Consider the following 26,461-nt stretch of genomic DNA (forward strand, 5'->3'; position numbering starts at 1 on the left):
TCTCTTCCACAGCCTTTTTTTCGCATGCAATTCCAGTTTAATATTGTTTGTCATCCACTTTACTCCAAATTGCGTCGTCTTGTTCACTCGTGGTATACAACTTACTTTGCTGCTAACAAATATTCTTTCACAATTTCCCACACACTAATGATATCCTGGCCTTCCAATTCCTCCCTCCATGATACTTCCCCAAGTTGACGTCTTAGACTATTATAATCACCTGCCTTATAATTCCACATACGTTCCCGTCTCTTTGAGACTCCTGCATGTCTATTCATTTTCCAAGTCAAAACCATATGGTCACTCTCTCCAACTGGTGGGAGAGATGTCATTTCAGTTATTATCAACTCTTCTGATGCTATAACCAAATCCAAAACTCTTCAACCTATTGTTCCCTCTATTACATGTTGCCTAAAACATTTGTCCCTTAAGAATTCTAGAAATTCCATTCCCTTATTGCTACATGCATCTTCCTCTCCCCAGTTTATACTACTGTAGTTAAAATCTCCCATAACAATCATTCTTCTTGCACTTGCCAAACTTAACTGTCTAAACATTTCCTGGTCCCCACCCTCTGTACTCCTGGGTCTGTAGCAATGAGCTTTTGATCCACTTATGATCCAATTTGATCCAATTCTTATGAGCTTTTGATCCACTTCCTCTCTTGTTTTTGTGCACAGCACAATATCATCTGCATATAGCATACTCCAAGGTGCTCTCTCTCTCTCTCTCTCTCTCCGACTTGCTCTGTCCAAATATCTATTACTACATTAAAGAGAAAAGGACTGAGTGCTGATCCCTCATGTAGACCAACTGTTAGTTCAAAACTTTGTTATTCTCAAACAGGTACTAAATGTTGCTTGCACATTTATGTTCATTTCCTATATCAATCTAACATATTTTTCTGGTATTTTCTTCAATCTTAAACTCCTCCATATCTCTTTTCTAGGTACTGTGTCATATGCCTTCTCTAGATCTATAAAAACGACATGTAGTGGCCTTTGTCCTTCCATGCATTTTTTGATAATTTGCCTCAAAATAAATACCATATCCACTGTTCCTCTTTGAGGCATAAAATCAAACTGTTCTTTTGCAATATTAACTTTTTTTCTCTCGGCCTTCCATCTATGATTCTTTCAAATAACTTCATTGTATGAGACATAAGTTTAATTCCTCTATAATTACTACAGTCCTGTATATCTCCCTTTCCCTTATATATAGGTACCACTGCACTATCTCCATTCCTCAGGAATTACCTCTTGACTATAGATCTACTTCAACAGATTCCATATTAATTCAATTCCTTCATCTCCTAACACTTTCCAGACCTCCACTGGTCTTTCCACTCTTCATTTTGGCCATTGCTCTCCCTACTTTCCCTCTGTCAATTTCCCTATCATTCCTTCATTTGGTAGTCCGTCTTCCTCAGGCAGCCTCCACTTTTTCACTTTCGTCAACTTCTCAAAATATTCCTTCCACTTGATCTGAATACCTTCTAATTTTCTTATAATTCCATCTGCTCCCTTAATCTACTTCACTTTCGAGATATCTTTCATTGCTTTACTCTGATATTTAGCCAACCAGTAAACCTTCTGTCCAGTAGTTTCTAATTCATCATACAAATTTTTATATGCCTTTGCTTTTGCTATAGTTTAACTTGTGCCACTGCTTTTCTTGCTTCTTTCCTCTACAGAGTTCACAATCTTCATCCCTCTGAGAGACATCCCAAACTTTCATTGCTGCTTTCTTCCTTTGTATTGCTGCTTGCATTTTGAGATGTATTTAGCAAAGTAGAGTAGAGTAGTGTGCCCTCCCACAATGAGTCCTTGTACTCCCTAGAGGTGTCACAATAATAATAATAATAATGTTTCTTCCAGTATCGCCTTCATTTCCTGATTGTGTCTGCAGTGTGTTGCCACCATTGCTGGACATCACTGAGATCTCTTTTCTTTTTTATCTCCTTAAGTACCATCTCTTTAAATCTCTACTTCCTCCTTTAGTTTAAACCACTTTATCCTGTGCACTCCTTGTGTCCTTGTTATTTTCACTCTTTTGAGATGGAAGTCTATGCAAAGTAGTTAATGTTGTGAAGTGATGTGGTCTCCAGGCACTTTAGCAACCCCCACAGTTCTCACTTCCTTGAAATGTAGTCTTCTGCACATCAGATAGTCAATAAAAACCATGTAAGAGCACTAAAGTTCTTGCAAAAGCTTAAAAAAATTGAAGTTAAAACCAACTTCCAGAACAAAATTAAAGAAAAAATAGAGGCCAAAAATATAGATGCAGAAGAGGATATATTCAACATTGAATTCTGTCAATACTTTGCAAGAAACTTTGGGATTATGAAAATAAGCAAAAGAAAAGAGATTGGTTTGATGTGTTCAAGCAATAAAAAATGTTGTGAAAAACAAAGAATTTACTGCAAGACAACTAGTATTAAAGAAGGAAAATATAAAGAACTGAGATCCAAATAATCCAATATAAAGAACAGATAAAATCTGTTGAAGGAAAAAATGACAAGCCCTTAAAGAAATGATATGCACAACAGAACAAGAAATGAAGAGCAAGGGCAATCTTACACAAGCTTATATACAATTAATGATATGCAACAAAGAGTAAAAAAAAAAAAAAACAGATGGATGGAGAGAACATTCCATGAATTGTATAATAAAAATATTAGCTCATCTCAAAATTATATACAAACTACTATTGAAGGGGATGATTCTCTAGCGCTACCATCAAGGCATATGAATTGCAAAGAATATATGAATTGTTTTTAACCATGCAGAAGAAAGAGAAAATAAAAGAATAGAGAAAAAGCTTGATCTGCCAGATACATAGAAGAATGATAAAACAGCCTGTGAAAATTAGAGACGTATCTCTCTATTATGTACAGCATACAAAACATTTACCTCTATTTTAAAGAGTAGATTAAATCCATTTATGAAGAAGTTAATTGGTGTCTACTATAAAGTTTCAGGAAAGGCAAATCCAGAACTAATCAGATACATACAGATAAACAATGAATTATTAGTTTTGGAAATTTGATATAAATAACCATCAGATTTCTATTGATTTCCAACAAGCATATGACAGCATTAACAGAGGAAAATTATATGAGATTATGATACACTTTAGAATACCAGAAAAGCTAGAAAAACTTACAAGGTTAACAATGGTAAATTTGGAAACCCAGGTTAAAATACAAAATGATTTGACAGATCCCTTTCCAATAACTCAAGGATTCAAACAAAGAGATAGTCTGGCTTCAATACTTTTTAACTTAGCTTTGGAATACATTATTCGATAGTTGCCACTTGAGTGGGCCAAGTACTGCGGACATGTTTTGAAGAGCTCCTGATTCAGATAAGTTTTTACTAGGAATAATTAAGTATATATGCGTAATTGTTTGAGTAAGAGTGGCTGTAAACGTTGTACGCTACCGGTATTATTAGTGTGGGTTTTTTTTCCTTGTCTAAACTAAATTACGAAATCGTTATTATTAGACCAAGTAACCGGCAGAGAGAGAAAAAAAAAAAAAATGGCGGCGGCATTGTCATTCCATGATTTGAATGTAGATTTCAGTCGTTTCGTTAAGTGTGAGGTCTGTTATATGTATTCCTTCGATTACATAAATGATTTGTGGATGTTTAGTGCGGATGGAAGAAGGGTGTGTGCGAAGTGTGACCTGAACGAAGAACTAATGAATGCGAATATGAAATTGATGACAGAAAGTGCTAGTACTGATTGTGTCGCGATTGCACGTTTGAAAGAAATGGATGGTGAGCAAGAGAAGCGAAAAAATGTTAAAAAATCAGGAAAAAAGAAAAAGAGCGATTTGACAACCGTAACGGATGTTAAAAGGGACGAAAGTGAGGTGAAAAGAAACGAAATTGAGAGAACGAATGAAAGTAGAACTTGCGTAATGCAGAAATCGCAAGTAAAAAAAATCGAAAGAATAAATGATGGCGAAAGTTCAACGCATGTTGGACCGAAAGTACTGAAACAAAGAAAGATGAATGACAGTAAAAGTGAGAAGAATGATAGCGAAAGTTGGACGCATGTTAGTCCGAAAGTACGGAAACAAAGAAAGATAAATGAGAGTGAAAGTGAGAAGAATGATAGTGAAAGTTGGACGTATGTTGGACCGAAAGTACGGAAACAAAGAAGGATGAATGAGAGGGAATGTGAGAAGAGGGGGTCGAGAGTTAGAAAGTCAGAAAGATTTAATGATAGAGAGAATGTGTCGCGAGGTTCGGAAAGTGAATTAGATTGGATGAGGCAAGAAATGAAATGGATGCGGAATGAAATTAAGAGAATTCAGGTCAAAACTATTAAAATAAATCATGATGGCATGAAAGAGTTAACGAAAGATGAGCGAGTGGCGTTGTATGGCGACTCCATTATTAAAGGTGTGCTAGAGGATAAAATGCACAAGGTATGTTTTCCAGGCGGTAAAATAAGTAGAGTGATTGAGGCATTGGATATGAGGCGGGAGCGAGCAAAAGAGTTAATTGTATTAATTGGTACAAATGATTTGAGAGAGAACAAAGAGCATGTCAAAATGAATGTCAAGAGACTGCTTGGAAAGATAAAAGAGAATAGTGTGACAGGAAGGGTGGTCAGTGTGTTGCCTAGGTATGATTGTGGTGAAATGAGGCGGAGAGCAAGGATTATGAATGGTATTCTGGCTGAAATGTGTGAGGAGATGGGTGTACAGTTTGTTAATGTGTGGAATGAGTTTGAGGGACGAAGTGAGCTGTATGGGAGCGATGGACTGCATTTGAGTGGTTATGGTGTGAGTCGCTTGGAGAGACTGCTGCTGGAAGGTAGAGAAGTGAATAGAGAAAATGAATCAGATCGAGAGGGGAGTGATGTGGAAGAGCAGGAGAGTAAGACAGGAGAGATTGAAGAAGTGGAAATGAATGGAGAGGTGAGTGGTATGAGTATAGAATATGAGAGAATGGGTGTGCAAGAGGAGCAGGGAAATGGGAAGGCTCAGGGTGGACAGGGGTACACAGCGTGAAAAAAGCAGATGCTCTAAGAGGAGGTGAGAGCATGTGTAGGCAGGAAAGTAATGGGATGACCAGGGATCAAGAGGAAACAGATGTTGTTGCAAAGAGTTCTAAAATGAAGAAGCAGAAAGAGAAATGGCCCCAGTCCAGCATGGAGAGAGCACATCGAGTGAATGGTATCAGTGGAACTAGCTGTAGATCCAGAAATGAGTTGTTGTGTTTGTATACCAATGCTAGAAGCATAAGAAACAAGGCGGATGAAATAGTTGCACTAATTGTGTCTGTGTACCCAGAGATTGTTGGAATAAGTGAGACATGGTTAGATGAGGACGACATCCTGACAGGAATAGAGATGGAAAGGTATGATGTGTTTCGTGAGGATAGAAGGGATAAAAAGGGAGGGGGAGTGCTATTGATGATAGAGAAAGAGTTATGTCCATACAAGGTAGAGATGCAAGAGGGAAATAGGGCCAGTGGTTTTGAGGCAGTATGGTGTGAGATAGAGGTGAATAGAATGAAATACATGGTGGGATGTTGTTATAGACCTGGTAATGTGGATGGTGGTGATAGTGAAATGTATAGTCAAATAAGCCAAGCAAATAAGAAAAGGGTGATCATTATGGGTGATTTTAATTATGGCAACATAGACTGGATTGAAGAGATAGCGACTGGAAGTAAAGAAAATGAGTTTCTTGAGTTTTTGAGGGATAACTACCTCAGACAGTATGTAACAGAGGGCACACGAGGATTAAGGGTCTTGAATTTGGTCATCTCATCGGAGGATGTAATTATAAATGAGGTGTCAAATCATCCACCAATTGGTGAAAGTGACCATGAGGTGATTACCTGGGTGGTTGCCAGCAGTGCAAGGACCCCTGTGAAAAAAGGGTATATGTGGAACTACAGGGGGGGTGATTATGAAGAGCTCAGGAGACAGCTTGCAGATGTAGCATGGAATGAGGAGTTAGCTGGAAAAGAGATCAATGCAGCTTGGGGGATTTTCAAAAACTATTTAGTAGATGCAATGTCTAAATGTATACTACGGGTGAGAAGGTTAAATAAGGTAGGTGTGAGATGGATGAATAAAGAGATTAAGCATGCAATACAGAAAAAAAAGGCATTGTGGAGACAGCATAAGAGAAGTGGAAGTAACCAATTTCATGAGGTCTACAAAGACCAGGCAAGGAGGGTGACTTGGTTGGTGAGAGTAGCTAAAGAGAGGTATGAACAGCAGTTAGCTAATGAAGCCAAAAAGAATCCTAGGGAGTTCTTTCGATATGTAGCCAGCAAAAGAAAGAATGATTATGGACGGATGACATTGATTGGAGGAAATGGTATAAAGACAGCTGTTGCAGAATGTGTTGTGGAGATACTTAATGAGCAATTCATAAAGATCTTTCAATCTTGTGAATGTGACTGCATGGAGAGATTAAGAGCAGTTGATGATGGGGAGGAGAGACTGACTGTAAGTGAGCAAGAGGTGTTTGGGGAGTTGAGTAAACTAGATGTAAATAAGGCTGTGGGACTTGATAATATATCACCACGTATTCTGAAGGAGTGTGCCAGAGAGTTGACACCTGCCTTGACATATTTTTTTAATACGAGTCTTGCACTTGGTCAAGTTCCTAAAGAGTGGAAGGAGGGCAAGATTGTGCCACTTCATAAAGGAGGTGATCGAACTCAAGCATCAAACTATAGGCCTATCTGTGTGTCAGGTGTTGTGGTTAAGTTGTTGGAGAAGCTTGTGAGAACTAGGATCCAGAGTTGGGTTGACAACATTGGTATAATCTTTGATGGACAGCATGGATTTGCTAAAGGGAGGTCATGTTTTAGTAATCTACTTACTTATTACAATAAAGTGACTGCTTCCTTGGACAGAGGAGAAGGATACACAGTAATATACTTGGATTTCGCAAAGGCTTTTGATAGAGTACCTCATGATAAGTTGACAGTCAAACTAGAGCAGATGGGGTTGGATATTAGATTAGTGCATTGGATTGGAGACTGGCTATCTGATAGGTATCAACAAGTTGTGTATGGGGGTGCAATATCCAGGAAAAGGAAAGTCACTAGTGGAGTGCCTCAGGTGTCTGTTTTAGGGCCATTACTATTTAACTTATATATTAATGATATTGGTGAAGATTTGGATGGAGATATTCAGTTGTTTGCAGATGATGCAAAGTTGGGACGAACCATAAAGAGTAGTGAAGATGTTGTGGCCTTGCAAGAAGACTTGAATAAATTGAGTGATTGGGTAAGCAAATGGGGATGTGAGTTCAATGTTGCAAAATGTAAAGTTTTAAAATTTGGAAAACAAAGATGGAATGCAGAATTTATGCTTGGTGAGAATATATTGGTGGAAGTAGAGGAAATAAGAGATCTGGGGGTGATAGTGGATAAGGATCTAAAATTTAGGGGACACATCGCCAAAATTGTGAAGACAACACAAAGACTTCTGGGAATGATGCGGAGGACACTGACATGTAGAAGTAGGGAGATACTTGTTCCAATGTATAAGGCTTTGATTAGGCCACACTTGGACTATTGTGCCCAGATTTGGTCACCAGGTTTTCAGAAGGATGAAGAGATGTTGGAAAGGGTCCAAAGGCGACTGACTAAGGTAGTTTCTGACCTCTGGAATGTTGAGTATGAGGAAAGATTGAAAAGATGTAATTTGCAGAGTCTCGTGGAGAGAAGGAAGAGGGGAGATATGATAGAGACCTACAAGTTGGTAAGGGGTTGTTATAGGATCAATGGTGGAGAAGTTCTACAGAGAATAGTGGGAGATCAGGGGAGAACCAGAGGTCATCCCTGGAAACTGTATAAGGAGGGTGTGAGTAAGGGAGTGAGAGGCAGGTTTTTTTCGTGCAGAGTTGTGAGTGATTGGAATGCCTTGCCTGAGAGCGTGGTGTCTGCAAGTAGTTTGAATGTGTTTAAGACACGGTATGATGAGATGTGTGTGTAAGATAAAAGGACCTCCTAGATGAGTCTTTGACTCCATGAGGTCTTGTTTAATAATAATAATAATAATAATAATAATAATAAATACATTAATAAACAAATTAGTGCAAAGTGCAGATTTTAGGATATGCAGATGACATTAACATCATGTCAAGAACCAAATAGAAAGCAAAGGAAACATATTTGGAGCACAAAAGATAAGACCAAAATTAATAAAAAAAAAAAAAAAATGATTAATATCAGGCAGAATCAGTTAACTGCTACAAGTGTGAAAATTGGGAACTTTGATGAGGTGGAAGTGCAGAATCGAATAAAGAGAGGTAATCAGGCTTTCTATTCTCTCTCTCTCTCTCATGCGCACTCACTTCAAAAGATATGCATTGGAAGACTAAAGTCAAAATATATAAATCGACAATTTGTCCAGTTGTTATCTATGGATGTGAAACCTGGATATTTACAGCAAGAGAGGAGAATTTATTATTATTATTATCAACATTTGACCTCCATGGAGTCAGAGACTCATCGTGGGAGGTACTCACTATTTCATACAATGCAACTGCTCAACTGATTCAATGTGTCCACATCCACAACACACTCAGGCAATGCATTCCACTCACCAACTACCCTCCATGCAAAGAACCTGCTTCTCACTCCTTTGCGCACACACCCTCCTTACACGCTTTCCAGCAACGGTCTCTTGTTCTACTCCCCTCTCCCATTCTATGAAAAATCTCTTCATGTCTACCTGATAACGACCTCTGACCAGCTTATATGTCTCAATCATGTAGCAATAAGCAAATGGAATTTCTAGAATTCTTGAGGGACAAATGTCATAGCCACCATGTAACAGAGGGAACAAGAGGTTCAAGTGTTTTGGATTTGGTCATAGCATCAGAAGAGTTGATAATAACTGAGATGACATCTCTCCCACCAATTGGAGAGAGTGACCATGTGGTTTTAACTTGGAAGATGATTAGACATGAAGGAGTATCAAAGAGAAGGGAACATATGTGGAATAATAAGGCAGGTGATTATAATAGTCTAAGACGTCAACTTGGGGAAGTATCATGGAGGGAGGAATTGGAAGGCCAGGATATCATTAGTGCTTGGGAAATTGTAAAGGAATATTCGTTAGCAGCAATAGTAAGCTGTATTCCATGAGTGAAGAAGAGGACACACACATTTTGGTGTAAAGTGAATGATAAACAATATCAAACAGGAAATGCAGGTGAAAAAGAAGTTATGGAAGAAATATAAGGAGAGGCATGAAGGGCAAATGCATGAAGAATATTAGACTCAGGCCAGGAGAGTGACTAATATGTAAGAAAGGCAAAAATATGAGAAGAGACTGGCCATAAGATCAAAAGAAAATCCTAGGGAATTTTTTAGCTATGTGGCCAGTAGAAGGAGAAATGATTGTGGAAGAATCACAATATGGGCATAAAAATGGGAATACAGTGACTGATACAGAGGACATAGTGGAATTGTTCAATGAAACTTTATTGGTGTGTTTCATCCTGGAGGAGTAAATTTTAATACTAGAAGGAAAGGGCAGGTTCAAGGTTTAGAGGTGCAGGAGGAGAGCATGTTCCAAATACTGAGTACTCTGGATGTCAGTAAAGCTGTGGGACTGGATGGTATTTCACCACGAGTTTTGAGAGAATGTGCTAAGGAACCGACAGCTCCTTTGACCTGGCTTTTCAATGAAAGTCTGGCTATGGGAAAGGTGCCCAGGGAATGGAAGAAAGGTAAGATAATGCCATTGCATAAGGGTGGTAGCAGACTGGAAGTGTCTAATTATAGGCCAGTTTGTGTGTCATCAATAGTTGCTAAGATCTTATAGAAATTAGTTAGGGACCGTATACAACATTGGGCAGATGAGGGTAATATTATCTGTGATAGCCAACATGGATTTATGAGGGATGCTCTTGTTTTAGTAATATGCTAGCCTTTTATAATAAAGTTACAAGAGCAGTAGATGAGGGAAAGGCATATACTGCCATTTTCTTGGATTTAGCAAAGGCATTTGACATAGTCTCACATGATAAGCTGATATTTAAGTTGCAGCACATGGTTTGGATGTCAGATTGGTCAACTGGATACAGGATTGGCTGTCTGATAGGTATCAGAGAGTTGTGTATGGTGGGGTAGTTTGAAGGAGGCAGAGGGTTACAAGTGGGGTCCCACAGGGCTCAGTACTGGGACCTATATTGTTTAATCTTTATATTAATTACACTGTCAGTGGATTGCAGGGGGATATTCAGTTGTTTGCGGATGATGTGAAGCTGGGAAGGGTTATTAATAATAGTGTAGATGTGATTGTCCTGCAAGAGGATTTAAATAAGCTAGACAGATGGGCAAATGAATGGGGGGTGTCGATTTAATGCAGCAAAATGTAATGTCTTGAGTTTGGGAAACATCGATGGGACGCTGCATACTCTATTGGAGGCGATATACTGGAAAATAGGGGAGACAAGAGATTTGGGGTTGATGATTGATAGAAACCTGAAATTCAAGGGACATATTGCAAAGGTGGTGAAGGTAACAGAGGATTTCTGCAATAATGAGAAGGATGCTGACCTGCAGAGATGAGTTATCATTCCATTGTATAAAATCCTGTTCAGACCACACTTAGACTATTGTTCTCAGATTTGGTCCTCAGGATTTGAATGGGGATAAATTAACTGTGGAAAGGGTACAAAGGGGGTTAACAAAGACAGGACTGTACAATGTTAGTTATGAGGATCTGCTGAGGGAACGTGTATTGTAGAGTTTGGTGGATAGAAGAAGGAGAGGTGATATGATTGAGACTTTAAACTGTTGAGAGGTAGTTACAGGGTTGACACTGGGGAGTTCTTTCGCTTGGTTGAACAGCGGGAAGGAGTGATGAGAAGGGGTTCATCCCTGGAAGTTACGAAAGGAAACTGTGAGCAAGAGGGTGAGGAGTGGTTTCTTTGCATGGAGGGTAGTTGAACCGTGGAATGCATTGCCTGAGAGTGGTGAGAGCGACAACGGTCAATGAGTTTAAGGAGTGGTATGATAGACTTTGTTTCCTAGGAGGGACCTCCCGCGATGAGTCTTTTGATTCCTTGGAGGCCTAAATAATAATAATAATAATCACATCCCCCCCCCATCTTCCTCCTATTCACGAGGCTCTGCAACTTACATTCTCTCAATCTGTCCTCGTACTCCACATTCCAAAGAACACTCACTTTTGTGAATCCTCTCTGTACCCTTTCCAACATATCGTCAGCATGAAAACCTGGTGACCAACTCTGTGCACAATAATCCATGAGGCTTGATCAAGGCCTTATACAATGGAATCATAACCTCTCTATTTCTGCATGTTAGAATTCTCCGCATCATTGCCATTATTCGATGTGATGTCTTCACATCTTGTGCAATATGCCCCTGAATTTCAGGTCCTTGTCCACCATCACTCTTAGATCTCTCATCTCCTCTACTTCTGTTAAAGTTTCCCCACCGAGTGTATACTTTGCATCCCATCATTGCTTACCAAATCTCAAAAACTTACGCCTGGTAACATTGAACTGATAGTTCCACTTACCTGCCCATTCATGCAATCTATTCAAGTCCTCTTGTAAGGCATTAACATCAGCCTGACTGTGCATTGCTCTCCCTAGTTTTGCATCATCTGCAAACAGGTGGCTATCACTAGTCAAACCCGACCCAATATCATTAACATACAAATTGAACAACGATGGCCCCAAAACTGACCCCTGAGGCACACCACTGGTGACCTTTCCTCTTTTGAGATACTGCACCCCATATACAATTTTCTGATACCTATCTGACAGCCAGTCACTGATCCAACACAGAAATCTGTTATCCAATCCTATCTATTTCAATTTATTTAAGAGCTTGTCATGTGGCAGTCTATCAACAGCCTTTGCAAAATCCAAGTACACCACTGTATATGCATCTCCTCTGTCCAAGGTATTTGTCACCTTGTTATAGTACATAAGTTAGTGAAACATGATCTCCCCTTAACAAACCCATGCTGATAACCACAGAGAACACTGCTGTTATCAACCCATTTCTGTGTCCTACTTCTCACCAATCTCTCTAGGACCTTCACCACAACTCCAGATATACAGACCGGCCTATAATTTGAAGCTACAGCCTTATCACCGCCTTAATAAGCGTGGAACTCCTTCCACTCTTATTAAACAGGCATGCCAATGCTACTGCCAGTTCTCTGGAACATTCCCTTAAGATGCATGGTGATATATCATCAAATCCTATTGCTTTATTAACATCAAGGTTATTTATTTCCTCAAATACCTCCTGCTCACTCACTCACAGGTGTTTAATGTCAGGATGACTGGAAAAAGACCCAAAAGCTCAGTAAGGTTTAGCTGGTGTGATGCTGTTACTAGTGCTTAAAAGGACTTAATGTCAGATGTGACCATATTGTAGAGCTGAAAAATAAGATATAGAAGAAAATTATTTATAAGAAACTAGTAATGATGCAAACTTAATCATGCAGCACTATCATAATGTCTTGTACACTCCATGCAGATACATATCAGGAATTAGGTGATGAAAATAATAAGTAATTTTTTTTTTACTATTCAAAAAATTTATCTGTTTTTAATCATTGGCTAATTTTTTTTTTTTTTAAGAAATTTATTTCTATGTATTTATTTGGTTTATAGCATGCATTATAGCAAATCATTCACTTTTTGTTGTTGTTGTTGTTAATGGTACAATAAAGGTTCATGGATCTAAAATCATTACAAGCTTTATATTCTCTACTAACATACTACTAGATTTGGCTAAGATTCAAGATCATGGAACTTTCCCCATCCTGGTCAGATAAATGTGTATAACTCTTTTTATTCATTTTAAAATTTGGTCCCCTGGTTTCTAAAAATCCCAATTCAGAGAAATAAATCTCTGAATTCAACATAGTAGACTTTACAGTCCCATGAACTTAACTGGAGCATGCAGCACCCTAGCCCACATATACAACCACACTAAACTGCTAGAATTTCTACAACTTTGTGTGTGTGTGTGGGGGGGGGGAGATTTACATGTCACCATCTTTTTTAAACCTGGTTTTACTCCATTTTTTCCAAGTAAGCAAACAGACAAAATGTCAAGTTTGCGCCTACAATTTATGCAAGACTAGCTGATCCCACAGGTAGTGCAAGACCAAGGCAACTCGTGGTACAAGTGGAGCAAGCTCTGATCACTAATCTTAATATTTACCCTTAATGCCAAAACACATCTCCAAGAAGGGGATGTATGATGTTTTGTATTAAAGGCAAGGGGCCACTACCCAGACCGGTTTCGACCTTTATTGAGGTCTCATCAGTGGGAGCTAGGCTAGAAATACCAAGATTTAGTAATGCAGAGCTTGTAAGTATTTTACCAAAACAAGTTACCATAAGGTGTTATAACCTTATTAAATAAAAACACGGAGGAGATATAGATGTAGAAAGTATTTTTAACTTGGGTATAGTTATGTTAAAGATACCAAGCAATTTTAAACCTGGTTTTACTCCATTTTTTCCAAGTAAGCAAACAGACAAAATGTCAAGTTTGCGCCTGCAATTTATGCAAGACTAGCTGATCCCACAGGTAGTGCAAGACCAAGGCAACTCGTGGTAAAAGTGGAGCAAGCTCTGATCACTAATCTTAATATTTACCCTTAATGCCAAAACACATCTCCAAGAAGGGGATGTATGATATTTTGTATTAAAGGCAAGGGGCCACTACCCAGACCGGTTTCGACCTTTATTGAGGTCTCATCAGTGGGAGCTAGGCTAGAAATACCAAGATTTAGTAATGCAGAGCTTGTAAGTATTTTACCAAAACAAGTTACCATAAGGTGTTATAACCTTATTAAATAAAAATCTCGGAGGAGATATAGATGTAGAAAGTATTTTTAACTTGGGTATAGTTATGTTAAAGATACCAAGCAATTTTAAACCTGGTTTTACTCCATTTTTTCCAAGTAAGCAAAAGATCAGCTAGTCTTGCATAAATTGCAGGCGCAAACTTGACATTTTGTCTGTTTGCTTACTTGGAAAAAATGGAGTAAAACCAGGTTTAAAATTGCTTGGTATCTTTAACATAACTATACCCAAGTTAAAAATACTTTCTACATCTATATCTCCTCCGAGATTTTTATTTAATAAGGTTATAACACCTTATGGTAACTTGTTTTGGTAAAATACTTACAAGCTCTGCATTACTAAATCTTGGTATTTCTAGTCTGGCTCCCACTGATGAGACCTTCTAGCCTAGCTCCCACTGATGAGACCTGAGACCAGATTTAGCAGCCCCAAGAGAAAGCTCCATGTTCCAGCTCTGCAGTGAAAGTATCACAGCCTTGGATTCCAGTTTCCAGACCCCGAGAGAGAGCTCCTATTACAGTCCTGCTGCCTTGGTAAGAACCCTTTGTCTTTTTTTTGGTTCTTTGTGTTCCCCCTGTACCTAAGTTTAACAGGTTTTTCTTATCTGCAAACAGGGAAAGCTGGGCCTTTTCTACAGATCTGTCCTTTTGTGGACTTGGATCGTACAAGGGTCTACTCTTCCCTTTTTTTTTTTAAGTATGTCTTCGGCTCTACCGAGAGTAAGAACCCTCGGGTTCGAAATCGACGCAAGTGTACACAAGAGGACGTTTGCGAAAGCGCTAATTGGCTGCGTAGGGGCAGATAATATTTCTGGCTTTACCCCCTATGGGGGTGGCAGATATCAAGTAGTTTATAAAAATACAACAACAAGGGAGAAACTACTCAAAGGGGTTGAGTGTGAAGGGAAACTTTGCCATCCTTTTGTCGTTGGTAGCATCTCTATAAAGATGAGAATAGAGTGATTCCCTCTGGAATACCTAGAAGGAGGGAACAACATAATTAATCAAGTCTTTTCGAAATGGGGAACCGTACGAGATGTCCAAGTAGGCAAAGACGCTGACTACCCTGAATGGATGTCGGGGGAAGTCACGTTCTCGTTAACGATGAAAACAGAAGTTCCGAATTTTGTAATGATTGGATCGGCCAGGGTAATGGTGAGTTACCCGGGAGTAAAGAGGCAATGTTTTAAATGTGGAGCTCTGACTCATCTTGGGGCCCAGTGCCCGAAGTTAAAGTGTAAGAACTGCCTAACAGCGGGTCATACACTAGCACAGTGCCAATCGGCATGCCTAAAATGCGGCATTAACAGCCATAAAATAGACACCTGTCCGGACAGAAATCTGGCCGAAAAATTGGGAGGCACTATTACGCCCAACACGGGAACAACAGCCCAAAATTGTTATTGGCGCAGAACCGAATGAGTTCCCCACCCTGAAGGCCGTGCATGAGGGAACAAAGAATCATGCCGCCACCTCCGAAACACTGCCAAATACACCAGTGGAGAAGCCTGCACCCAGGAGAGATGAAGGGCAGGAGGAACTGGCCACTGATCAAACCGCCACTACAGACGTAGCAACCGAAAATAACCAGCAGCACCAACAAAACGGAACTATCACTGCAGTCACAATAGACGAGGACACGGAGGCAGTAGATATGGAAATCAACAATGCAGAAACCACACAAAAGAGGCCAGCCAGCCCTGAAGAAGTAAATATTAAAAAATCGAAACAAGGAAGTCCAGCACAAGTTGGAAATATAAAGTCAACTTCAGAACCCACAAAGTTCCCTCATGCAAAGGCCAATGCACCTATACTGCATCTCTTAAAAGATTTCCCCGAGGAGGCGGCGAGACTACGAAAAGCAATAGAAACATTCGGAGACATTCAACTGATACTCACAGGACAAAACAGGCCAAGAGTCGTCAGTGCAGAATGGAACGACGTGTTTGTCGATAATATAGATGAAATCACTCCTGAAAAGATCATTGGTCTTATCGATGCAGAGGACGACGTGGGACTAGCACTGCACAGAGGCCTCTACATGCTAAACCACATCCGTGGAGACAAATTAGCAGATCTCATCATTAAAACCCACAACAATAGACAGCAGGAGGATTTAAACCTCACCTAACAAGTCAGTCGACTCCTAGTATCGATCTGCCAGAGGGGAAAAAAAAAAAAAAAAAAAAATTCTGGTTTGTTTTTTCTTCTTTTTGTCCTCTTTCAGATTAGAATTTTTGTTGTAAAAAAGGTCTATGTCTATTCCACACAGGAGGGGGTATCCCGAGAACCTGGGCTGCGAAGGCTTACACCGAGGCGGTGCAGCTCCTTGTGGGCTGCATCACCCAGGCCAGGCTCTGCCCCCGCTCTTCTCAGTATTAAACTGGTCATTCAGGTTGAAATTTCAGAATTTACCTAGTTTCTTACAAATTGTTATATGTAATTTTTTAATGTTATTTACTAGTTCCTCTTTTTCATGTGGTGCTTCTTTCATTTGTTTTTCCCCACTTTCCTCGGGCAGACACCTGAAGAGGTGACTGACCGGGGAAAGCTGAAAAGAACGGATGGAGGGAGATAATGTCGGAGATCTGCTTGGTGCTGACATTTAAGTCAGGCCAAGTAGATCGACTGAGGCCTCTTTTAACTATCTACTACTATCCACTCTATCTTTTCTCCTCCTCTCTCACTATCAAGCTGACTCTCAGCACAACTTTTTTAAATCTAAAGAGGCCAGTGATGAAAGGCATGAACTCCCATTCGACCCCAATAAAGGTCGAAACCGGTCTGGGTAGTGGCCCTTTGCCTTTAATACAAAACATCATACATCCCCTTCTTGGAGATGTGTTTTGGCATTAAGGGTAAATATTAAGATTAGTGATCAGAGCTTGCTCCACTTTTACCACGAGTTGCCTTGGTCTTGCACTACCTGTGAGATCAGCTAGTCTTGCATAAATTGCAGGCGCAAACTTGACATTTTGTCTGTTTGCTTACTTGGAAAAAATGGAGTAAAACCAGGTTTAAAATTGCTTGGTATCTTTAACATAACTATACCCAAGTTAAAAATACTTTCTACATCTATATCTCCTCCGTGTTTTTATTTAATAAGGTTATAACACCTTATGGTAACTTGTTTTGGTAAAATACTTACAAGCTCTGCATTACTAAATCTTGGTATTTCTAGCCTAGCTCCCACTGATGAGACCTCAATAAAGGTCGAAACCGGTCTGGGTAGTGGCCCCTTGCCTTTAATACAAAACATCATACATCCCCTTCTTGGAGATGTGTTTTGGCATTAAGGGTAAATATTAAGATTAGTGATCAGAGCTTGCTCCACTTGTACCACGAGTTGCCTTGGTCTTGCACTACCTGTGGGATCAGCTAGTCTTGCATAAATTGCAGGCGCAAACTTGACATTTTGTCTGTTTGCTTACTTGGAAAAAATGGAGTAAAACCAGGTTTCAAATTTCTTGGTATCTTTAACATGTCACCATCTATTTAAAGTTCTACTTCAAGCTCATTGTTAGTATTCTACCTATTTGCTGCTTCTTCTTTTTTTTTTTTTTTTTGGAAAACTTCCCTAAGTTTTTCTTGATGATGACATACAAAAATTCAAGTTCGAAGTTTATAAATCTTTTCTTTATTTCCAATCCTTTACCTTTTCACTATACTAATAACATTGCAACACAAAAATTGTCAGACTTTATTTAATTCATTCCTATAATTTAATTAGCTCTAGGACTTGATAATAATAATAAAAAAATTAAGAAAATGTGACTAAATTTTAACGGAATCATTCTTTGTTTTATCACTGATATCTCCCAACAATGTAAAAGTGCACAGAAACAGACAAAGAGCATAATAAAAAAAGTAACTGCCATCTTTAGGAACACAGATGTATCAGTTAATGAAAACAGTCACATATGATATAGTTTAAGTCAAACTTAAAGCTATATCGCATAAACAACTATTAAAATGACTATGTAACATTAAAATGCTATCTTTCCAAATAATAATGTTGATATGATTTAACTATTGCACTGTTTCTTTGGTATGACTGCTATGGAAAATTGAGATTTCCATTATGCTAAGAATGTTATTAAACTTGTCTTTATTCCCCAATTGTTTCAGTATGTTAGAGCTTTAATGTTTACTGCATACAATATTATAGAGGGCATTATTACAATAAATACAAAAATTTAGCTAACTCATTAGTTTAGCTATCAAGATATCTAAAATCCATATAAATTTTACATAGCTTTTCTTATAAGCACTAAGAAAATTTTATCTAATTACTTTAAAATATTCAAACAATTCTTATTTGCTAAATGTTTAAGTTAAATAAATATTACATCTGTAGTAGTGAAAGATACAAGTTCATACTATGCTTTTTTGCTATCTGCAAATAGGCTTCACTGCACCAAACACAAGTTAGACAGGGATGCCTATCACTTTATTTAAATCAACATAATAATATGCATTTCATTTTATTGTTCAGGTAAAACAAAGATATGTATCAAATCTAATTACTGTATTACATCAGAAAACTTTCCTAAGTTTTTTCTTGATAATGACATACAAAAATTCAAGCTTGAAGTTAATAAATCTTTTCTTTCCAATCCTTTACTTGTGGTAAAGGATTGGAAAGAAAAGGTTAGGTTAGGTTCACTATACTAATAACGTTGCAACACAAAAATCATCAGACTTTATTTAACCAATTCCTACAATTTAATTAGCTCTAGGACTTGATAATAATAATAAAAAAAAAAAAAGTGAAGAGCAGGTTCCTTGCATGGAGAGTGGTTGGTGAGTGGAAGGCACTGCCCTGTGTTGTTGAATGTAGACACACTGAATCAGTTTAAAACAAGTTGGATGAGCGTTGTGTGCAATAGTGTGTATCTCCCAGGATGAGTCTCTGACTCATGTAGGTCAGATGCTAATAATAACAATTCAAATAATTTACTTCAATAAAAGAAATATATTTCATATGAGAATATTCAAAGATTGCAATGTTATTATTTAACTAAACATATATATCTATAGAGCATGATGATATATATCTAATATAATCTTTCAATCATTTTTATTTCTCTTAAATATATGTAATACTAGGTGGGGGGGGCTTTTCCCCCTGATGCCTACTGTGCCCAATCCCCCCCCCCTGAGTTCCAGACTGGTAGGCTGGTTCTCCTTGAATTCTGATGACTCAAATTTTGAAAACTCAAAAGGGGGGATCCCCCCCGGTACCCAAGCCGTTGAGTTCTGGACTGGTAGGCCGGTTCTCTTTGAATTCTGACTCGAATTTTGAAGACTCGACACTCAGGGGGTAGCCCCTGAGTTTTGAAATGTTTCAAATAACTTGACAAAAAACGTGACACAAAAACGTTTCATAAAAAGGCTTATCATTTTATATCAATAGGGTAGATATATTAGAAATTATAATATAACATATAAAATATTATAATTACATTATATATATAAACAGATTATATAGATTTTATAGAGAAAGGGAATGAAATGCATAAAGATTTAACTGAGGATGTCTAGAAAGATTATAAGACTTCAGAGGTTAACTAGTACAAGGAGAGCAAGAGTAGGTGTGAATGAAAGTATGACAATGAGAGAGTAAAGGAGAGAAGATATCAAGAGAATTGGGAGAAATAGGGAAACAAGGAAGCTGAAAAAGTGTGGATGAAAGGGACAAAGATATATATATATACAAAGGAAAAAAAGTGGAAAGAAAGAGAGGAGTGGAAGTGGAAAGAAAAAGTGGAGGGAGAGTGCAAAAGAGGAAAGAAGATAAAAGAGTGATAGTATGGAAGGAGAAAGAGTTAGGGAGTTCAGTGAGAGAAGGATGAATGGAACTATAAAGAGTGTATTATATGGAGATTTGATGATTTAGTATATGTAGAGTAGGATGTTAGAGGAGTGCTTGCCTGGAAAACTGATAGGGTGTAATAATGAACAGGATAGAAATGTGGATATGAGAGATTTGAGATTGATCAGCATAAAAGTGAGGGAGGAAGATATGATAGTGTGTTACCTAGATGTGATGATGAATGAAATAACAGTAAGAATGTGTAGGAAGTGAGGTCTGGAATATGTGGATGCTTGGAGCAGATGACAATAAAAGGGAGCTGAATGCAAGAGATGAATTGCATTTGAATGCAGAATGATGGTATTTGGAGAGGTCTGGGCAAGTAAGTGTGTGTGTGCAGCAGGAAAACTAAAGATGCTAGGGTGGAAGGTAGCAAGGATAACCTCACATGGGGACAAAGTTTAAGGATGAGAGAGCATATCTAACTGCAGAGCCGAGTGGAAGAAGTGGAAAGTAATTACAAACATACCAACAATGGACTGGTTTTTCCTAGATACAAATGCCAGGAGTGGTAAGAATAAAATAAACAAGTTTGTGGCATTGACTGACTCAGTCAGTATGAAGATTATTAGTATCAGTAAATGATGTTTGACATAGGATGTCCTGATAAAGATAGAAATTGAGGAGTACAACATATTTCAGCAAGAAAGAGAAAATAAACAACATGGGTATCTCCATGGAGTCAGAAGACTCACTGCAGGAGACCCTATATGGACACACTAGCCATTATTCACACAATACCTATCATACCACTCTTTAAACTCATCCACAGACAAAGCACTCACAACCACTTCTGATAAATGCATTCCACCATTCACCACCCTTTAAGCAAAAAAATCTTGTCCTACTACCCACGTTAACCACACTCTTACATAATTTCCAGGGGTAACCCCTTGTTCTCTCCCCTCCTGACTGTACCAAAAAAGCATCATTGTCAATCCTATAAAACCCCCTTAATAACTTATATGCTTCTATCATATCTCCTCTCTTATACCCATCAGCTAGTTTTTGGAGCACATGGACCTTCAATCTATTCTCATGATAAATGCTGAGTTGTGTCTTCTTAGGATAGAAATAGCATTGATGGTTTTAAGAGAATATGTGAAGCAAAGGTGGAAAGGGCAAGAAATTAAGTGGGATGTAGCTATAATTTATAAAATACAGATGTGATGAGCAGGAAATGTTAAGCCAAATTAATTTGACAAGTGCAAAATGAGTAATCATTATGGGAAGAGGAAACTTTAACTATGGCAATCTAAATTGGGTCAAGGAATGAGGATTCAGTGATAATGCAAAAGAATTTCTGGAATTGTAAAAGTATTAGGCAACATGTAGTAGAGGGAACATGAGGATTAAGACTTATAGAGAGTTGATCACAGCATCAAAAATTAAATTTTGATTGTGAATGATATACAATATTTGCTCCCCAGTTGTGAGAGTGACCTAGTAGTCTCAACTTAGAGGATGAATAACACATGAAGTATCAATGAAGAAGAAATTTATCTGTAATAATAAAGCATGTGATTATAAAAGATTTGAAAACTACATTGGGGCAATACAATACATAGGCAGAGATAAAAATATGATGAAAGGGAGGTAAAGTCTTGATCAAGGATCTGTATGAGATGCAGTACTGTAAACAGGGTGCAAAGATAGATGGATGGAGATATATATATATATATATATATATATATCAGGACTGTAGAGCCTTTATGAGGATACAGCGAGGGCATATAATCAGCAGTAGAAAGGGATGAATAAGTGATATGTTGAGACATTAAAGATGTTGAGAGGTATTTACCTGACTGATACTGGAGAGATTTTGCACATAATTCAATGAGGAGAAGGAACAAGGACAAGTAGCCATCCTTTGAAGTTGTAGAGTAAGTTGTAGAGTAGAGTTGTGAGAATGCAAGCAGTAAATAAGTTTAAAGAGTGGTACAAGAGACTGTGTTAAGGTGAATATCCCATAAGTCTTAACTCCACAGAGGTCAGGAATAATAATAATAATTTATTTAAAAGGTTATATAACTTCTTAAATAAATTTAAGTAAGTTTTAAACATGTAATGCTGTGACTGTCATGCAGAATTACAGCTGGAGCAAACTAAGGCTATAAGGATGGGTTTTATGTCTGTTAATTGTGTTCTGACTGGTTTGTCTGTTTTTTTTTTTTGTTTGTTTGTTTGTTTGTTTTTTTAAGAGCACCAACTGTTTAACTTTTGAAGAAAATACAAAATATCGGCATGGAGGTAGGTAAGAATATTGTTAAATTTTTCATATTTCACTTATTTGAATTCATGGCAAAATCAAAATTTTCATGCTAAAATAGCAATAAAACAAACACCACAAGAAGAAAACTAATTAAACTGCGTATGCTCATTTCTAAATTAATAATTAAATTTTAAAAAATAATAATAAGCAATCGCGCATTTGCAAAGAACATGCGATAATCATATAAATAAACGTATCCTAAACAGATCTTTCCATAAACAAAGATGGTAGTGTCGTGTTGGTGAGGGACCTCCGAATCACGTCGTGCTTAGGGAGCACGACACGTCTCGATTTTTTAATATATTTTGCACGAAGATTCAAGATGCACATTCATAATCCGAGCAATGCGTACATAAGGACTAAATAAAAAGAGAACTGGACAAAATACCCTAAAATGTAATTCCTAGTACCCCATATGGGCTTACTTTTCCAGCTTCGGGAAAGCAGTGTAGGTATTACATAAAATGCTCCTTTCGTACAAGCTCACAAATTTAAAATATTATTTATCATATTTTTTTTACCTCGGTTATGAATTCACTGTCACTTTAAAATCAACCATTAATGCACTTTCGAAACAAACAAAGTTTCATAGTCGTCATATATTATAAAAGAAACAGGCATATAAGAATGGTAAACAAGAAAATGCGTTAACATCGCTCTATCAGCTAAATCTGTTGCCTCTGAGCATCGTACTCCATGCATACAATGTATCATGATATACAGCATAAACATAACAAAATCACAACATCCCACTCATCCTGCTGCTCAGTATATCATATGTTAAAGCAAGAATCATCAGTAAGTGGTGCAGTGACCCCTACCTTAAAGGTTTTCACAATGAAATTGCTATAGAAAATTATTTGTCAGATAATTGTTTTTTACACTGCATCATGGAGATAGAATAACGGGAACTGGTCTCTCTCTTGTTGTAGTAGCAAGGCGTTCAAGTGATGGTTCTGATGTTTTACTAACTGAACGTCATCTTTTAATGTGTACAAACAACTTTAAGTTGTATTAACACCCTTAAGGATACGTATCAGGAATTTTGATTATGATGCATTTCATTAATTAATTTTAACATTTCATTAATTAATTAACAAAATGTGCTTGTGTAGTTCTGTTGCAGCGTTTATAATTACGTGATACATCGTCAGCGGAGAATATTCTAGGCACAATTCGTAGTCGTCGAATATAGAATTCTTTTTTCTTCATCTTTGACAAGTTTCCGAGTTAGCTGATCTTTCTTGCAAATAAGTTAGATTTCCCGAAAATTCATTTTTTTTTTTTTAAGCCTGTAAAGCTGATAATATTTTAGAAAATATTACCACATAGCATTTAGGAAAATGAAACGGATGCTCTGTACACTTTTCCTGAACTCGTCCAAATCATCAAACGCCATGAATTCAACCATTGGAAACAAGTGAAGATGAGGCTGCCCAAAAATGTCAAGTATCAAGTGTAAAGGGTACAGCAGTGGCAGCCGGTGCATAAGCACTGCGACACTGCAGAATCCCCAAGGAAAAAAATTAAAAAATTAAGATTTGTTTGTGTTTATAAATAATAACAATGCTTACAACATTATATAAATGCAATACTACATATTAAAGGTTACATCTTATGTTTTGACATTGATTGGATAGTTAATAATTGGAATTGTTCGATTAACGCTTCAGATTACAAAACAAATGCTTGCGATCTAATGCCGATACTTTGCACTTGTCATTGCACATTACGTCATTCCCAATCGTAACTACTCAAACGGTAGTGTATCTTTAGTATGCTTACGTGCCTTATTTCTGTGAGATATTATTATTATTATTATTATTATTATTATTATTATTATTATTATTCCTGACACCTCCAAGGAATCCGAACACTCACCGCGCGAGGACACCTACAACTGTCTCAACCACTACACCGAACCTGAACCTCTACTACGAATCGTCTCCATCAACGCCATCTACCTCCCACCTCCACGGTATTGTCTGCATGCGGGATGAAAAACCCGAGTTTCCGGGAAAAAAACCTGCTACGTCCGTATGAGATCGGCTAACTCACCTTCCAGATAAAGATTCCTCCTGTCGCGACGAGAATCGAATTTAGGCCTCTTCCAATCGAAGGGCGCTATGGACCATCGTTCTTCCATTTGCGCTACGGATATATGAAACGTTTATTATTGGTGTGCGTGTGCGTGGTGAACTATTTTTTGTTAATCTTATTTTATTTGTTAAAATAACACATAGTTATTTATTTATTATATATACAAGGCTGAATTATGACGAGTGTCACTGTTGAAAATATGAAAAGAATAATATTTTTCCATTTATCATTACAAAACAAATGCACTGCGATCTAACGCCGATATTCGTTTGCCTTGTCGTTGCACGTTACGTCATTAGATACACTGCAACTTGGACAGTGTATCTTATGCCTGCCCTCTTTATTTCTGTGAGATATGAAATGTTTATTATTGGCGCGTGTTCGTGGCAAACTATTTTTTTGTAAATCTTATTTTATTTTGTTAAAATAACATATAATTATTTATTTATTAAAGATACAAGGCTGAATTATGACGAGTGTCACTATTGAAAATATGAAAAGAATTATATTTTTCCAATGGCCTCGCCTACTCCCGTCTACGGGAATAAAAAGGCGTTAGCTGATTTTTTTTTTTTTATCATTACAAAACAAATGCACTGCGATCTTGGTTTGCACTTCTCATTGCTATTGATACGAAAATTTTATTATTGGCATTTGTTCGTGGTCAGGATGAAATATTTTTAATAAAGCAATTTTTAATAAAAAAAAATCAGCTAACACCTTTTTATTCCCGTATACGGGAGTAGGCGAGGCTATTTAGCCCTATCTAACTTTTGGAGGCTGAGTGGGTAGTTCAATCTCCACTGGTACCAATCAGAGAGAGATGGCCCAAGCCTATCACTAATTAAGTGGTACGCAGTGAAGAGAGACGGCTCAAATGTGCCGCCATCTCGTGGTCTCTGACCCTAACACAATATATTTAATGTCTGAAATAATGTGGGTTCTACGGTCGATTTTCTTGAGTTTCCGGGAGGAAAACCCGAGTTTCCGGGAGGAAAAACCCGCTTGCCCGTGCCAGAGATCGACTAACTCGGGAACCGGTCGAAAAAAGGCTTAGAAAAATTTCCTGTAGTCGCCGACTAGACTCGAAACCAAGTCTTCCTTCGTGCGGCCAAGCGCCGTGGTATGCAAACGTCATACCCACTGAGCTACACAGGCACTTGGTTCACTTTTGACTAAACTGAAATTTCGATAATTACAGCAAATGAATATTTTTTATATTTATTTTTAATATGTAGATTTATTTATTAATAAATTCGTTACTGATTAGGAAAAAAAAGTTTTTTTTTTTTTTTTTGGATATGCAGCAGCCCCACTTAAAATTTTCACCAGCCGCCACTGGGGTATAGTGATTTTAGTAAGGATAGATAAGATGGAAGAGGAGGAGAGGGTGTTATGCTAATGAAATTGGATAATCTGAGTCCACTTGGCATACAAAGATATGTTGCCGTCCGTCCTTCTTTAACGTGTGATGATACAGTAGCTGTGAATCTCCTTTTTATGCGGGGAATACAGCACCATCTAGTCCCCCAAAATTTTTTCCAGGCTCAAGAACAGGCATAGGCTGACGAATTAAGCCTATGGCTGGGTCAATATTCCTGGCTGTTTTCCGTGTGTGTGTTCACGAGACAGGTTTACCTGCTTGTGGGATGAAAAACCCCAGATAAGCTGGCGAAAAAAAAACCTGCTGTCCACTCCCAAGACCAGCTAACTTGCTATGGCTGAGGAAGATCCTTCAGCTCCTCGCGTCGTCGAAGGGAATCAAACCTAGGACACTCCTTCCCCAGGCATATAGTTGCGAAGTGCAAAGCCAATGGACTAACAGCGTGGACTATATTGCAATAACAATTTTCGATGCAGCAGTAGCAATAAGTTTAAAGCTACAATAGAGAAATAATTAATCCAAACAAGGCACAGTTTTGTCAAGATTTTAGTTTAAGATTGGCTTTTCTTTCAGTTCACAATCATTTTAGTTTTAGTTTCATTTTTCAATTTTCGGTTTTCGTTTTAGTTCGCTATTTTGGTTGAGTGTTACATGTTTTAACTCTCTGCGATGCTTATTAATAGGATATACCTTTTTAACAATGTAAATTTAATAGTGTAAACAAACTGACATTGGTGGTGTTTTATTCATTTGTGTAGTATAAAATCTCCAATAAAACATCTATAATAAAATATAAATTATAATAATCTATTCCCAAGGTATAGATTATTATTATTGTTATTCGACAATCTGTCGAAGACAGATCTTTCGACAGATTGTCATGTCAGAAACGACATGGAGGACTGCCCATAGGCCAAAAAAAGAAACAACTTTAGATTAAAGCTATGCAGAGAAGAGGCTTCACTGGGCA

General features: G+C 37.8%; 1 protein-coding gene across 3 annotated transcripts in view; it reads right to left on the reverse strand.

Moving 5' to 3' along the window:
- The window catches only part of LOC150093361 (beta-galactoside alpha-2,6-sialyltransferase 2-like), a 134,541-nt gene extending 111,895 nt beyond the window's left edge, over positions 1 to 22,646 (reverse strand). For 2 of the 3 annotated variants that reach the window (XM_090413931.1, XM_090413934.1), the window contains exon 1: positions 22,529 to 22,646. The gene's annotated coding sequence lies outside the window, so the exon portion shown is untranslated. Of the gene's footprint in view, positions 1 to 22,395; positions 22,501 to 22,528 lie in introns of those variants that run through there. The other variant, XM_090413933.1, reaches the window with a different exon arrangement.
- Between the last annotated feature and the right edge of the window lie 3,815 nt (positions 22,647 to 26,461).

This window comes from Typopeltis vanoorti, chromosome 24 (assembly GCF_054136105.1).
Source record: "Typopeltis vanoorti isolate ZY-2024b chromosome 24, IOZ_Tvanoo_1.0, whole genome shotgun sequence".
Taxonomy (NCBI): Eukaryota; Metazoa; Arthropoda; class Arachnida; order Uropygi; family Thelyphonidae; genus Typopeltis; species Typopeltis vanoorti.